The 15008-nt window shown below is 48.4% G+C and overlaps 1 protein-coding gene across 2 annotated transcripts in view; it reads left to right on the top strand.

The window, feature by feature from the left end:
• The first annotated feature begins 1297 nt into the window (after window positions 1-1297).
• Window positions 1298-15008, top strand: part of slc16a4 (solute carrier family 16 member 4) — a 93577-nt gene continuing 79866 nt past the window's right edge. The window contains exon 1 of one of the 2 annotated variants that reach the window (XM_033042259.1): window positions 1298-1579. The gene's annotated coding sequence lies outside the window, so the exon portion shown is untranslated. The remainder of the gene's footprint in view (window positions 1580-15008) is intronic. The other variant, XM_033042260.1, reaches the window with a different exon arrangement.

Raw genomic sequence — 15008 nt, 5'->3', positions numbered from 1 at the left:
TTACAAAATTCTTAAGGGGTTGGACAGGCTAGATGCAGGAAGATTGCTCCCGATGTTGGGGAAGTCCAGGACAAGGGGTCACAGCTTAAGGATAAGGGGGAAATCCTTTAAAACCGAGATGAGAAGAACTTTTTTCACACAGAGAGTGGTGAATCTCTGGAACTCCCTGCCACAGAGGGTAGTCGAGGCCAGTTCATTGGCTATATTTAAGAGGGAGTTAGATGTGGCCCTTGTGGCTAAGGGGATCAGAGGGTATGGAGAGAAGGCAGGTACGGGATACTGAGTTGGATGATCAGCCATGATCATATTGAATGGCGGTGCAGGCTCGAAGGGCCGAATGGCCTACTCCTGCACCTAATTTCTATGTTTCTATGTTTCTATGAGGTGCTGTTCCTGCAATATGCACTGGGCCTCACTCTGACAATGCAGGAGGCCCAGGACAGAAAGGTCAGTGTGGGAATGGGAGGAGGAGTTAAAGTGTTGATCGGGTAGGTTTGTTGATCGCGGAGCTGTTTAGCGAAATGATCGCTGAGCCTGCGCTTGGTCCTGGCAGTCACCAGGGCAGGCTGAGAGTTACAGATGAGGAAGTAGGGGGTTCCGGGGAGATTTGAGTGGGGAGTGAGGAGAGAGCCTGATGGTTGATTGGGACACAAATGGGACTGAACGCATAACTTGAGGGACTGAGAGACACAAGGTGGGGTTCTCAGAGGTTCAGGGTGAGGGGTTGTGAGTGGGATGTATGGGAAGCATCTGAGGTGGATGGGGGCAGGCGAAGGGGGGTTTGGGAAATACAGGGGAGAGTATGGGCTACATGTGAGGGGTTTAAACAATAGCTGGAGAGATACAGCAATAGGCAGGTATAGTTCAGAGTAGTTTAGTTTATTGTCACGTGCACCGAGGTTCAGTGAAAAGCTTTTGTTGCATGCTCACTAGTCAGCAGAAAGACAATACATGATTCCAATCGAACTGTCCATAGTGCACAGATTCATGATAAAGGAAATAATGTTTAGTGCAAAATAAAGTCCAGATTAAAGATCGTCTCCAATGAGGCAGATGGTATCTCAGGACTGCGCTCAATTTGGTGAGAGAACATTTCAGTTGCCTTATAACAGCTGGGAAGAAACTGTCCTTAAATCTGGAGGTGTGCGCCTTCACACTTCTGTTCCTTTTGCCTGATGGGAGAGGGGAGAATAGGGAGGCTGTGCCCCCCCCCACAGTTAGGAGGGAGAGATAGATCAGCCATGAAGGGGCAGAATACGCAGGGGGGAGGCGCTGTGGAAAGGGGAAGGGCGAACCGATGTAGGGGCGGGGCGGGAGTGTGTAAGGTGAGGCAGCTCTAAGTGTATGAAAAGTTCCACAGTTGCAGTGTGGGCTGGAGGGAGGTCGGTGGCCGGGCAGCAGGTGAGAGGAGGAGGCGACGACACGGACCCTCTCTCGCCAGCCAGCCACAAGTGCAGATTAGCTTGTGAGATTGTGGAGAGCGCTGGTCACATGCCTACAAAGCCGCGCTTGTGGAGTCCAGCGCTGGAGGCGGATTAGACGGGAACCGCTCGCTCGCCCGGCAGCGGCACTGGACACGGTAAGTGTAGCAACACCCGTCTCGGAGCCCAGTGAATGTGACTGGGGAACAGTCAATGCAGGCAGACAGGGTGAAGCGAGGTGTGTGAGTATTGGGATGTGTTGGTGACTGACTGGTCTGGGCGCCGGGAGGCGAGCGGGCAAACTGTGGAAGAACTTGTAATGTCATTGAAGTGAGCCCGGGAGACGGGGCAACTTGTTGGTACCAACTAGGTAGCGGACGCTGATTCTCTGCTCCTCTCGTCCAGCATGGATTTGCCAAATCCAAAACTGAGGCTGTTTTGTTTTACATGTGTGTCTGTAATGGGGGGTTGTAGCCGGTCGTGGGGGAGTGCAGGGTGGGTCGGGGGCAAGCTTGGCGAATTGCCTTGTTTCGGCTTCTCCTGAGAGAGGTGGCGACTGAATGATAGCGGGAGAGCGGGGCTCACAGACAGACAGAGAGAGTGAGAGAGATCGCCCGCCCGCCGGCCCGGCACAGACACACCGGCCCGGCACAGACACACCGGCCCGGCACAGACACACCGGCCCGACACAGACACACCGGCCCGGCACAGACACACCGGCCCGGCACAGACACACCGGCCCGGCACAGACACACCGGCCAACACATCCCAAACCCAGCTACAACTGCCCGAGCCTTCAGTCCCACTCATTCTCCTCTGCCCCTCTCCCGCGGCCACTCGGCCCATCGCCCCACTCACTACCTCCCCCCATCCACCCTACGGCCACTCGGCCCATCGCCCACTCACTACCTCCCCATCCACCCTGTGTCCACTCGGCCCATCGCCCGGCACTACCCCCCCCCCCCCCCACACACACATCCACCTGCGGCCACTCGGCCCATCGCCCCACTCACTATCTCCCCCCATCCAACCTGCGGCCACTCGGCCCATCGCCCGTCACTACCCCCCCCCCCCCCCCACATCCACCTGCGGCCATTCGGCCCATCGCCCGTCACTACCCCCCCATCCACCCTGTGTCCACTCGGCCCATCGCCCCACTCCCTCCCACTCGGCCCACTGCCGGACACTAACCCTCCCTCCGCGGCCATTCATCCCCCCCACCCTGCGACCAATCGGCCCATCGCAGCTACTCGTCCCCACCCTCCGGCTGCCACTCGGCCCATTGCCGGACACTATCCCACCATGTGGCCACTTGTCCTCTCTCCCGGCCACTGGCCGACGGAGCAGGGAGACGAAGCGGCGGCCGCTGCAGCCACACTGCCCGTCACAACACAACACCCACCCTCCCGCCCGCCGCGGGCACTGTGGGTCTGCATCATCACGGTTTAAGACAACTAATAAAGACAACACAGATTAAAAACCCTCGATAGATGTAAGGAACTGCAGGTGGATACAACATGCTGGAGTAACGCAGCGGGTCAGGCAGCATCTCTGGAGAGAAGGAATGGGGGACGTTTCGGGTCGAGACCCTTCTTCAGACTGATGTCAGGGGAGGGGGCGGGAGATTATGCCCCTGTCCCACTTGGGAAACCTGAACGGAAACCTCTGGAGACCTTCCCCACCCAAGGTTTCCGTGCGGTTCCCGGAGGTTTTTGTCAGTCTCCCTACCTGCAACCTCCGGGAACCGCACGGAAACCTTGGGTGGGTCGTAAAGTCTCCAGAGGTTTCCGTTCAGGTTTCCTAAGTGGGACAGGGGCAACAGAGACAGTAAGACTGGTGGGAGAAGTGGGAAGGGGGAGGGGAAGGAAGGAGAAAGCAAGAGCTATCTGAAGTTAGAGAAGTCAATGTTCATACCGCTGGGGTGTAAACTGCCCAAGCGAAATATGAGGTGCTGTTCCTCCAATTTGCGTTGGGCCTCTGACAATGGAGGAGGCCCAGGACAGAAACTTAAGGTCAGATTGTGAATGGGAGGGGGAGTTGAAGTGCTGAGCCACCGGGATGTGCGAATACAGTCGATTAGGTTGGAGGAGGTGCAAGTGAACCTCTGCCTCGTCTGGAAAGACTGTCGGGGTCCTTGCGTGGAGTCGAGGGGGGAGGTAAAGGGACAGGTGTTGCATCTCCTGCGGTTGCAGGGGAAAGTACCTGGGTGAGAAGGGACGAGTTGACCTGGGAGTTTCGGATGGAATGGTCTCTGCGGAAAGCAGAAAGGGGCGGAGATGGGACGATGTGGCCAGCAGTGGGATCCTGTTGGAGGTGGTGAAATTGTTGGAAGATTACTCCAGCATTTTGTGTCTACCTTAGATTTAAGCCAGCATCTGCAGTTCTTTCATACACATGTATTGGCGACGTTTTGGATTGAGAAAAAACTTCATTTGAAATTTTCAGGCTGGAAAACAGGTCCCTGTCACAAACTCAAGGACAGGTGCTTGTTGAAAGGGCTTCGCTATTAAAATATATAAAAACAGAAGAGTACAGTGCAGGACGGCCCCTTCTGCCCACATGCCCATGCCCAACATGATGCCAGGTTAAACTGATCTCCTTTGCCTGCATCAGATCCATATTCCAGCATCAATGTTCCTATCCAAAAACCTTTTCATGGTACTGCCTCCTCCACCACGAGGCAGCATGTTCCAGGCACTCACCATAAACCTGCCCCGCACATCTCCCTTAAACATTTCTCCTCTCACCTTAAAGCCGCTAGTATTTGACGTTGCCACCCTGGGGGGGAATGTTTCTGAAGGAGAAGTGGGTCCTGGATCGACACAAAGATCTGGAGTATGTCAGTGGGTCAGGCAGCATCTCTGGAGAACTGGAGACGTTTCGGGCCGGTATAAAACGGCATCTGCAGTTCCTTCCTACACTTTGTGTCCTGAGTCCGGTAGCATGGGCCCGTTTCTGTGCTGAATAGTTCCGTGGCTCTAACTAATGTTGAGATGGATTTTAACTGAAGATTGGTCAAGAGTTAACTACCTTACCTGTTGAGAGTTGAGACCACACCTATGCGGTTTCGCCGAGCGATATGTCTGTTTTGAAACTGATAAATGGCAGATTAATCAGAGTTATTTTAGTCTGAGGTGATGAGATTGGGTGTTACCTATAGGAGGGAGAACACTGAGACTGTGGGATTTATAACAATCTATTCAGGACCTACTCAAAAAGCCAATGGAAGAATTGTGATCAAATGTCTGTGGGAAACACATTGACTCCTGTGGGACAATGTCGAACCAGGGCTCACTTATTTTAGGTGGAGATCAGGCAACATGTTTTGTCCCGGGATGTGCGTGGCACAGCGGTAGAATTGCTCTCTTGCAGCTCCAGAGACCCGGGTTCGATCCTGACTACGGATCGTGTCTGTACGGAGTTTGTACTGTGACCGCGTGGGTTTTCTCTAGGTGCTGCAGTTTTCTCCCACACTGCAAACGATGTACAGATTTGTAGGTTAATTGGCTTTGGTAAAATTATAAATTGTCCCTGGTGTGTAGGGACACACTACACGTTCCGCTGGTCAGCATGGATTCGATGGGCTGAAGGGCCTGTTTCCGGCTGTATCTCGAGTCTAAAGTGGTGAATCTTTGGATGTTTCTCACAGGGTGTGGAGGCAGAGTATTTTTACGGTCGAGTTAGACAGATTCTTGATAAGCAAGGGGTTTGACAGGTTAAACCCTTTTGGTGGAAGGGTGGAATTGATTAGATCAGCCGTGACCTTATTAAATGGTTCGGGGAACTACATGCCAGTGAGTCTGACATTGGTGGTGGGCAAGTTGTTGAAGGGGATCCTGTGGAACAGGATCTACCAGGGTTTGGAAATGCATGGTCCAGTTAGGAATGGCTTTGTGTTTTGGAAATCATGTCCCACAGATCATTTGAAGAGGTCACCAGGAGTAGTGCAGTGAACATTGTAAATAAGATTTTTTAAAGTGAATATTTACATATTTTTGATTAGTAAGGATGTCAAGTGTTATGGGGAGAAGGCAGGAGAACGGAGTTGAGAGGGAAAGATAGATCAGCCATGATTGAGTGGTGGAGTAGACTCAATGGCCTGAATGGCCTAATTCTTCTCCTATGACTTATGGACTACTGTTTGTTGTGTACATTAATGATTTGGATGGCAATGCAGTTAATATTATTAGTAAGTTTGCAGATGACACTGACATTGGTAGTAAAGTTGACAATGAGGAAGGATACCCAAGTTTTCAAAAAGATCTAGATCAGTTGGGAAGGTGGGCCAAGGCATGGCAAATGGAATTTAGGTCATAAGCAATATGAGTGAAGTGAACTTTCTGTCTATTTCCCAGGTTAGAGTATTTAGAATCTAGAAGGTAAAGGTTTATAGTTCGTTCGGTCGTGAGTCAGACGGCACGTAGCTCGCTGTTGGCTTCCGTCGTCAACCAACATGTTGACAGAATTGATCGCCCGCGTGTCACTGAGTGCATCGTGTCTTCGCTTCCGGGGATCGCCACAAGGAGGCTTCCGTCATGATCCCCAAGGTTTATAGTGAGAGGAGAGATTTAACAGGGACCTCAGAAGCAACATTTCCACTCAGAGCGTAGTCTGTATCTAGAATGAACTGCCAGAGGAAACTATAACAGTGGATACAATCGTGACTATTAGAAGACATTTGGAAACATGGCTAGGAAAGGTTTAGAGGGATGTGGACAAGGGTCAGGGTCGAGAATAATAAGCCCATTTGGTCACAAAGAAGAAGGTATGCCAGGTGGCCTGTTTCCATGCTGTACAGCTCTATGACTGTCTGGCTCGAGCAAGGGGCCGAGAGGCCTAGTGCTGGGAGGTGTTACAAGGTTGTCCACTACTGCAGGAATTGGGATAATGAGTCAGCCATTTAAAAATGTGATAAAAGGAACATTCCTCACATAGATATTAGTAAATATTTACCTGAGAAGGTGGTGGATTCTCAGTTGTGGCAGAAAATCAGGATGGAGATGGAGAGATTTTTATTATTCTCTAACTGGTTCTGGAGATTATTTGGAAAGGTGGTGTACATTTGGCCATGATCTGATGGAATGGTCAAAAGACCTGAAGCATCATGTAGCTCGCAGGTGCTCCTACGTCTTTTGTTCTTATGGTTTCTAATCTCTTTTCATCTTCATCCTCACCTAATTTACTAATCTGCCAGAAGACCAGCAACTCTGAAAGAAGCCTAGTCTTCCTGAGACGAGTCTTTTGAACACATTGATCAAATAGATTGTAAGTGCGTTGTGATCATTTCTCAGCAATGGGAATAGAATGTAAAGAGGCTTTGAGGGGGTACAGAGAAGCTGGACGTACTCCCAACCACAACTAGAGAGCAGTCCTCAACTACTGTCTATCTCATTGGTCATCCTTGGACGATCTTTGATCAGACTTTACAGTCTTTACCTTGCGTTGAATGCTATTCCCTAATCATGTATCTTAACACTGTAAATGGCTCGATTGTATTCATGTAACTCTGGGTAACTCTGATGTTTATTAGCGCACAAGTCACTGAAAACTGACAGCCAGCTGCTGCTACATTTGGGAAGGCAAATGGCATGTTGCCTGTTCCAACAGAAAATATATCGTACTGCAATGACATAGGGCTGCATCTGGAGTATTGTGTGCAGTCTTGGTGTCCTAGTTTTAAAAACATCCACTTGCCAAGGTTGGTGTGGAGTACAGATTTACATGACCACTTCCATGCTTGTCATATGGGGAGAGATTGATGGATGGGGTCTGGATTTCATAAAGTGTTGAGATTTGGAGGTTGAGGGCAAACCTGACAGCAGTATATATAACCATATAACAAACCATATAACAATTACAGCACGGAAACAGGCCATCTCGGCCCTTCTAGTCCGTGCCGAACACTATTCTCCCCTAGTCCCATCTACCTGCACTCAAACCATAACCCTCCATTCCTTTCCCGTCCATATACCTATCCAATTTATTTTTAAATGATAAAATCGAACCTGCCTCCACCACTTCCACTGGAAGCTCATTCCACACAGCTACCACTCTCTGAGTAAAGAAGTTCCCCCTCATGTTACCCCTAAACTTTTGTCCCTTAATTCTCAAATCATGTCCTCTTGTTTGAATCTTCCCTACTCTCTATGGAAAAAGCTTATCCACGTCAACTCTGTCTATCCCGCACATCATTTTAAAGACCTCTAACAAGTCCCCCCTTAACCTTCTGCGCTACAAAGAATAAAGACCTAACTTGTTCAACTTTTCTCTGTAACTTAGTTGCTGAAACCCAGGCAACATTCAAGTAAATCTCCTCTGTACTCTCTCTATCTTTCCTATAATTTGGCGACCAAAATTGTACACCATGCTCCAGAATTGGCCTCACCAGTGCCTTGTACAATTTTAACATTACATCTATATATAATTATTATAACTTTATTCGTAGGGGGAGCTGCAGCGGTTGCGCCTGTCAGCAGCGCGTTAGTCTTTTCAATTTTTAGTATGTTTTAAAGTTTGTTTTAATGTTCCTTTGTGTGTCTTGTGTGGGGGGGGGGGGTAAGGGGGATACCGCTTCGGTCGCCTCCTCCACGGAGAGGCATGGACTTACCTGGAGGGGAGCTTCGACCACCGGCCCTGCGGTCTGCGGTGCTTCTGGCTGCGGCGTGGCGGGAACCTTAAATCTTCGACCGCCGGCCTGCGGCCTACACCAACCTGAAGCCATGGTCTCCGGTGGGGAAGAGCCGATCCTGGTCTTACCTTGACTTTGACTTTGTCCCTTACCATCTGGACGCCCGCAGCAACGGCTGCGGAGGGTGGAGGTCCCGACCACGGGGGAAAATGGAGGAGGACTGGCCAAGTTCTGTGCCTTCCACCACAGTGATGAATGCTGTGGTGGATGTTTGTGTTACATTTTTATTGTGGTTGTGTGTTCTTTATTATTGTACCGCTGCTGACAACCCAAATTCCACCGACCCTGGTTGTGTGGCAAATAAATTCTATTCTATTCTATTCTATTATGAGAGGCATAGATAGGGTTGATATCAGCACCTTATTCCCAGGGTGGCAATGCCCAATACTAGAGGGCATCGCTATAAGATGAGAGGTGGAAAGTTTAATGGAGATGTGCGGGGCAGGTTTTTTTACATAGTGAATGGTGGGGACCTGGAATGCATTGCCTGTGGTAGTGGTGGAGGCAGATATTATAATGGCATTGAAGAGGCTTTTATGCAGGGAATAGATATGGGTCGCGTGCGGGCAGATGAGATCAGTTTAACTTGGCATCATATTTGGCACGGACATTATGGGCCGAAGGACCCTTTCCTGTGTTGCAATATTCTATGTTCTTGTGTTGTAATGAAAGAAATCTTATTGAAATTTACACACAAACCTTGACAAGCAGGACACGGGGACTATATTTCGCTGTCTGAGGAGTGACAAATGGATGCTCGGGTATGTGAGTGAGGGCTGAGATAGAGAGGAGAATCTTCATTTGCAGAGTGGTGAATATTTGGATTTCTCTACCCCAGGGAGTTGTAGAAACACCAGTCACTGAGTTCATTGAAAACTGATCATTTAGTCCTCGCTAGAGTTGTCCCAGGGGCCAGTGTACAATGCGACTATTTGAGAAGCTTGTCATTCTCTGCGTCTGTGCTGTTCCACAGCAGATGGGATGTTCTAGGTAGGAGCCCGTTAGATGAACGTGACTTCATGTGCTGGCCCACCCAGAGGGCAGCAGCAAACAGAAATGGGCTGACAAAGACAGGAACATGACTGTGTGTGGCACATTAATATAACACAAATATCGCTGAGGTCTTCACAGGAGCATTACATGTAGGTGTCAGAAATGGCACCAAACTACAGTAGGGTAGGTTAGGGAAGATGTTTTAAGGGGATCTTTAAGATGGAAAGTGGGATAACGGCACAGTAGTAGAGTTGCTGCCTTGCAGCGTCAGAGACCCGGGTTCGATCCTGGCTACGAGTGCTGCCTGTGTGGAGTTTGTACATGTACCTCTGTGACTGCATGGGTTTTCTCTGGGTGCTCCGCTTTTCTCCCACATCCCAAAGACGTGCATGTTTGTAGGATAATTGGCTTCAGTAAAAATTGTAAATTGCTCTAGTGCTAGTGTATGGGGAGGTCGCTGGTCGGCACGGACTCAGTGGGCCGAAGGGCCTGTTTCTATGCTGCACCTCTAAGGTCTAAAGGGAGAGAGGTAAATTTTATATAGAAAGGAAATTCCAGAGCTGTGGGTTTTGGAAGCTGGAGGAACAATGGTGGTGATTACATTTAGGAAGATTGAAAGGCCAGCATTAGACTTGTGTCGATTACCGAGTGGGTTGTAAGGCCAGAGGTGATTACTGAGAGGTGATTACAAAGTACTTGCAATCTATTTGACCAATGTTTTCAAAGATTAATGTCAGGAAGATGACGAGCTTCATTGCAAGTTGCTGGCCTTCCAGCAGCAGTTGTCATCTGTTGCATCACCTGTGATCAGTCTGTCGAGCACATAGCCTTGTGCATGGAAGTACAGATCCTTGCACCCCTTCTATTCAAAGGGCCACTGCAGCAGCAAGAAGCTGAGGCTCTATCACCCTCTGCACCTGGTTGAAGGTCCACGGAGTGACAGAGTCTTGGGGTCGCGAGATGCAAGATCTTTAGCCAAATGGCCACAGCCATCAGGTTGGGGAAAAGCCCGACCGGGATCCTCTCCCATTTATAATATAGAACTCATTTCAGATCAGCCCTGGTCTGACGACTGTGCAGTTGAAGAATTTCCCCTCAGTGCTTCAGCCACCTAGACTAACATGGAACAGCAGATTCTGGAATCACTCAGCGGTTTGGGATCTGTGGAAGGAGAAATAACATTTGCAGTCTTTTGATCTTCATTTACTGTATAACCTACATTCTATCAATCAACCCAAACATTCTTCATTCTTTAGATAGACACAAAGTGCCTTCTCTGCCACAGACGACAGTGGAGGCCAATTCACTGGATGTTTGCAAGAGAGAGTTAGATATAGCTCTTAGGGCTAACAGAATCAAGGGATATGGGGAGAAAGCAGGAACGGGGTACTGATTTTGGATGATCAGTTATGATCATATTGAATGGCAGTGCTGGCTAAAAGGACTGAATGGCCTACTCCTGCACCTATTTTCTATGTTTCGATGTAACTCAACGGGTCAGGCAACGTCTCTGGGGAAAATGGATAAGTGACTTTGGATCTGGATCCTTCTTCAGACTTCCTCCTCCTTGCTGTCCACTCCACTGATACACAGTGGCCACACTGTTTACTGTGTCAGTCACCCACACTCCACTATCAAATTTCCCAAACCCACCAAGAAAGATAAGGACCGCCACATCTGCACGTTGGAGCGCCACATCTGCAGGGCCGCCACATCTGCAGGGCCGCCACATCTGCAGGGCCACCACATCTGCAGGGCCACCACAACTGCAGGGCCACCACATCTGCAGTTCCTTCTCCAGGTCACACACCATTCACACTTGGAAATCCATTGCTGCTCCTTCATTGTTACCTGGTTTAAATGCTAAAAGCATCTTCCCCATCAGCATTGTGTGAGTCACCACCAGAAGATCTGCAGCGTTGTTGGAGAAAATGGTTCACCTTCACTTTCCCTAGGACAATCACAAATGGGCACCAACGTCTAGAAAATAGGTGCAGGAGTAGGCCATTCGGCCCTACGAGTCTAGTCATGCAGTGAGTGCCCAGATCCCGATATATAAACAATCAGTCATTTTTGGTGTATTAGAAGGTCTGGGAAACTCTATACTGGCACACATTGTTTACGACAATAAGTTGGGAGATGAGAGGGCTGGTGAACATTGACTCTGCTCAATCCCTGACACAATATATGCTCAGTCCACAAGATAAGCAATACAATATTATCATGTTAATGAGCAATAGGTCAGGGCCAGACTGGTGATATAGCCCATGTCTGTGTCAGGACGTCTGCGGGAGGGAATGCACAGTAGTCACAGTCAATACCAAGCCATGGGCAGCATCTGTGGTGGTGAGCGCCAGTCAGTGTGCCACATTCTGGGCACCGACGAATCCGTTTGATGCCTCTTTATTATCACATGTACCGCGGTAAAGTGCATTTTTATTTGCATACAATTCAGTAAATTATTACCATACATAAATACAATCCTAGATCAAGTACAAAGTTGATAGAAACAGTGCACTGAGACCATAAGCAAGTGTTGCCAGGCCTGTTGCAGCCATCGCCTCCATCTGGTCATCCAGTGAACTGTTGTCTCTCTCCTCCTTGTTCAGCCTTTGTGCTCTGGGGGGGTCTCCCGCAGCCAACCTTGTGGGCATGGATGGTAAGACCCCTGTTCTTCTTTCCGGCCCTTTGTCCTTGTGTCAGTCATTGCCAACCCTCCATGCTCCTCTCCGGTTCTCTGGCCCTTGGGGATGAGCATTGGTCAGGCTCAGTGGCTTCCCTCTTTGGGCAGGTTAACCGGTTCCACAGCGGGCGGGCGTGCCCGGGTAAGCTGACCATCGCCAATTGTGCAAGTGCATTGTGACGTGTTGGGGAAGATGGTCGCTCTGACCCACTGTAGATAACATCAGGAATTGCTTGGGTATATCCCTGTGGAACAGCACACGCCTTTATGGGGATTGCATGAGCGTTTGAGTGGAACATTACAAACGGGGATTGCAAGATCGAGGCAGCGTGTTACACTACGGCGAGCTTCAGGAGTTGCGTGTGCGGTTCTGTGTATCAGAGTTGAGCTTATCTCTGGGATAAACGGGTCTGTTACACAATGGTCAGTGTGAAACACTGCATGAGAAAATCTGTGCTTCAGATGTTGGCAACCCGAGGGAATATATGAATGAGTCCATGCGTTACACTATAGGCAAAGTTTAACCACAACGCCCTAGTGTCATTGTCACATGCTTTCAATTTAAGATAATGAGCATCTTAAGCCAAAGCTATATCTTTTCAATGTGTTGGTTGTGACACTGGTTCATCCTGACATTCTCCATGTTTCTGACATTCTGCCCAGATCAAAGAACAAATATTTTGTGGGCAATCAACATACATTCAATTTCCAAATGACATTCAGTGCCTTAAAGGGTTAATCTGTGTTTTTTTCATTGCAGTGACTTTTTTTAACAGCTGTTATGATGCTTAGCTTGAACATTCACTTTTGATGTAAGCGCATACATTAGTAATTCAAGAAGTTACATTTGCATGGCTGCCTCTTTTCAACATTATTCTTTGGAGAAAATGATAGGAGGATAATCTCGATGCAGTTGTACAGGGCCCTGGTGAGACCACACCTGGAGTATTGTGTGCTGTTTGGGTCTCCTAATTTGAGGAAGGACATTCTTGCTATTGAGGGAGTGCAGTGTAGGTTCACCAGGTTAATTCCCCGGATGGCAGGACTGACATAGGATTGACTGGGCTTGTATTCACTGGAATTTAGAAAGATGAGAGGGGATCTAATTGAGACAAATACAATTCTTAAGGGATTGGACAGGCTAGATGCAGGAAAAATGTTCCAGATGTTGGGGGAGTCCAGAACCAAGGGTCACAGTTTAAGAATAAGGGGTAGGCCATTTAGGACTGAGATGAGGAAAAGCTTTTTCTCCCAGAGAATTGTGAATCTGTGGAATTCTCTGCCACAGAGGGCAGTGGAGGTCAATTCACTGGATGTTTTCAAGAGAGAGTTAGATTTAGTTATTGGGGCTAACGGAATCAAGGGATGTGGGGAAAAAGCGGGAACGGGGTACTGATTTTGGATGATCAGCTATGATCATATTGAATGGCGGTGCTGTCTCGAAGGGCTGAATGACCTACGCCTGCACCTATGTTCGATGTTTCTATTATCACAGGCAGTGACAGGCCATATAGAGCATGGTTTGGATACAAAGTGGAGCACCCTCAATACCGCCCCATCAAACAAGACACAGACACAGACACACACACACACACACACTTCCATTATCCAATATCAGTCATACTTCAATTAGTGCCGTAGTTCTGTTTGCGCCAAATATGAGTTAGACTTGCTCAACAATATTTCACATCAAACTGTAGGATGGAACTGCAGATGCTGGTTTACACCGAAGATCAGCCCAAAATGCCGGAGTAACTCGGCGGAGCGGGCAACATCTCTGGAGAGAAGGAATGGGTAACTGAAGAAGGATCTCGACCCGAAACATCACCCATTCCATCCTTCCAGAGATGCTGCCTGTCCCACTGAGTTACTCCAGCATTTAGTGTCTATTTTCATACATACATACTCTTGTACTCAGAAGGGACCAAAGCAATTCTCTTGTTGCTATCTGGTTCAACAAAGTTGCTTCAGTTGATATGATGTTCTAACTTCCGAACTCTTGGCTAATTTGACAACTTTTAACTTAATGATTGAAGGAGGGCAGAAGGGATAAGATAATAGCCATCTTAATGCATAGGAAGTTTAGGTGCACACCACTAAGTCCATCAACTTGATTGCCTCTTCACAACAAGTTATAATATCTCACTCAAATGCAGATATGCAGCATCAAGGAATTTATTTTTATTTAATTGTAGTTTTAGATGCCCCATCTCTTCCTCGTTATCTTTGGAAGATCTTTTACTTGCAGCATCTTGCAGAGTAAAGTTTACCAAGTAAGGTTTAACCAACCTATCCACTTAACCACTATGACAAATCAAGTTCATTTTGTTATTTTACACTTCAACCGAATGACCTGAAATTTCCAGCAGGCTGCTCACGACAGTATTTGGAGTTTGCAGCGCTCCCATGCATCTTGTCACTGTGGAAAGGAGCGTGGGGTTGGAGTATGTGGACTATGAGGTATTGAATGGCTAGTCTTCATTGATACTGAAGCTTGGGTAGACAAAAGTGCTGGAGAAACTCAGCGGGTGCAGCAGCATCTATGGAGCGAAGGAAATGGGCAACGTTTCGGCCCGAAACCCTTCTTCAGACTGCAGATACTGAAGCTTAACTGATCCAAGTACATGGATGGAATTCCCTAATGATGTGCCGAGTTGATGGACATACTGAGAACCCATCCTCGATTGAACTGTGGCATTTCTGGTTTAGTAGCTGCACTTGAATATTGAGCACAGCACAGGAACAGGCCCTTCAGCCCACAATGTCCATGCCAGACATGATGCCAACAAGACCAACTCTTATCTATCTGCTCATAATCCATATCCCTCACTTCCCTGCATACCCATGCTCTTATCCAAACACCACTATCATCTCTGCCTCCGCCACCACCCATGGCAGCACATTCCAGGCATTCACCATCCTTTGTGTAAAAACACTTGCCCCGCACATCTCTCTTATACTTGCACCTCTCTCCTTAGTTATTCTCTCTCGTATTTGATATATCCATCCTCGCAAATAGGTTCTGGCCGTTTACCCCATCTATGCCTTCTATCCGCAACCTCTGGTATTCCATGAGAAATCGAGTTAGATAGAGCTCTAGGGGCTAGTGGAGTCAAGGGATATGGGGAGAAGGCAGGCACGGGTTATTGATAGGGGACGATCAGCTATGATCACAATGAATGGCGGTGCTGGCTCGAAGGGCCGTATTGGCCTCCTCCTGCAC

Source organism: Amblyraja radiata, chromosome 24 (genome assembly GCF_010909765.2).
Source record: "Amblyraja radiata isolate CabotCenter1 chromosome 24, sAmbRad1.1.pri, whole genome shotgun sequence".
NCBI lineage: Eukaryota > Metazoa > Chordata > Chondrichthyes > Rajiformes > Rajidae > Amblyraja > Amblyraja radiata.
Note: the sequence above shows the minus strand (reverse complement) of the source record. Positions and strands in the feature narration are given on the sequence as shown.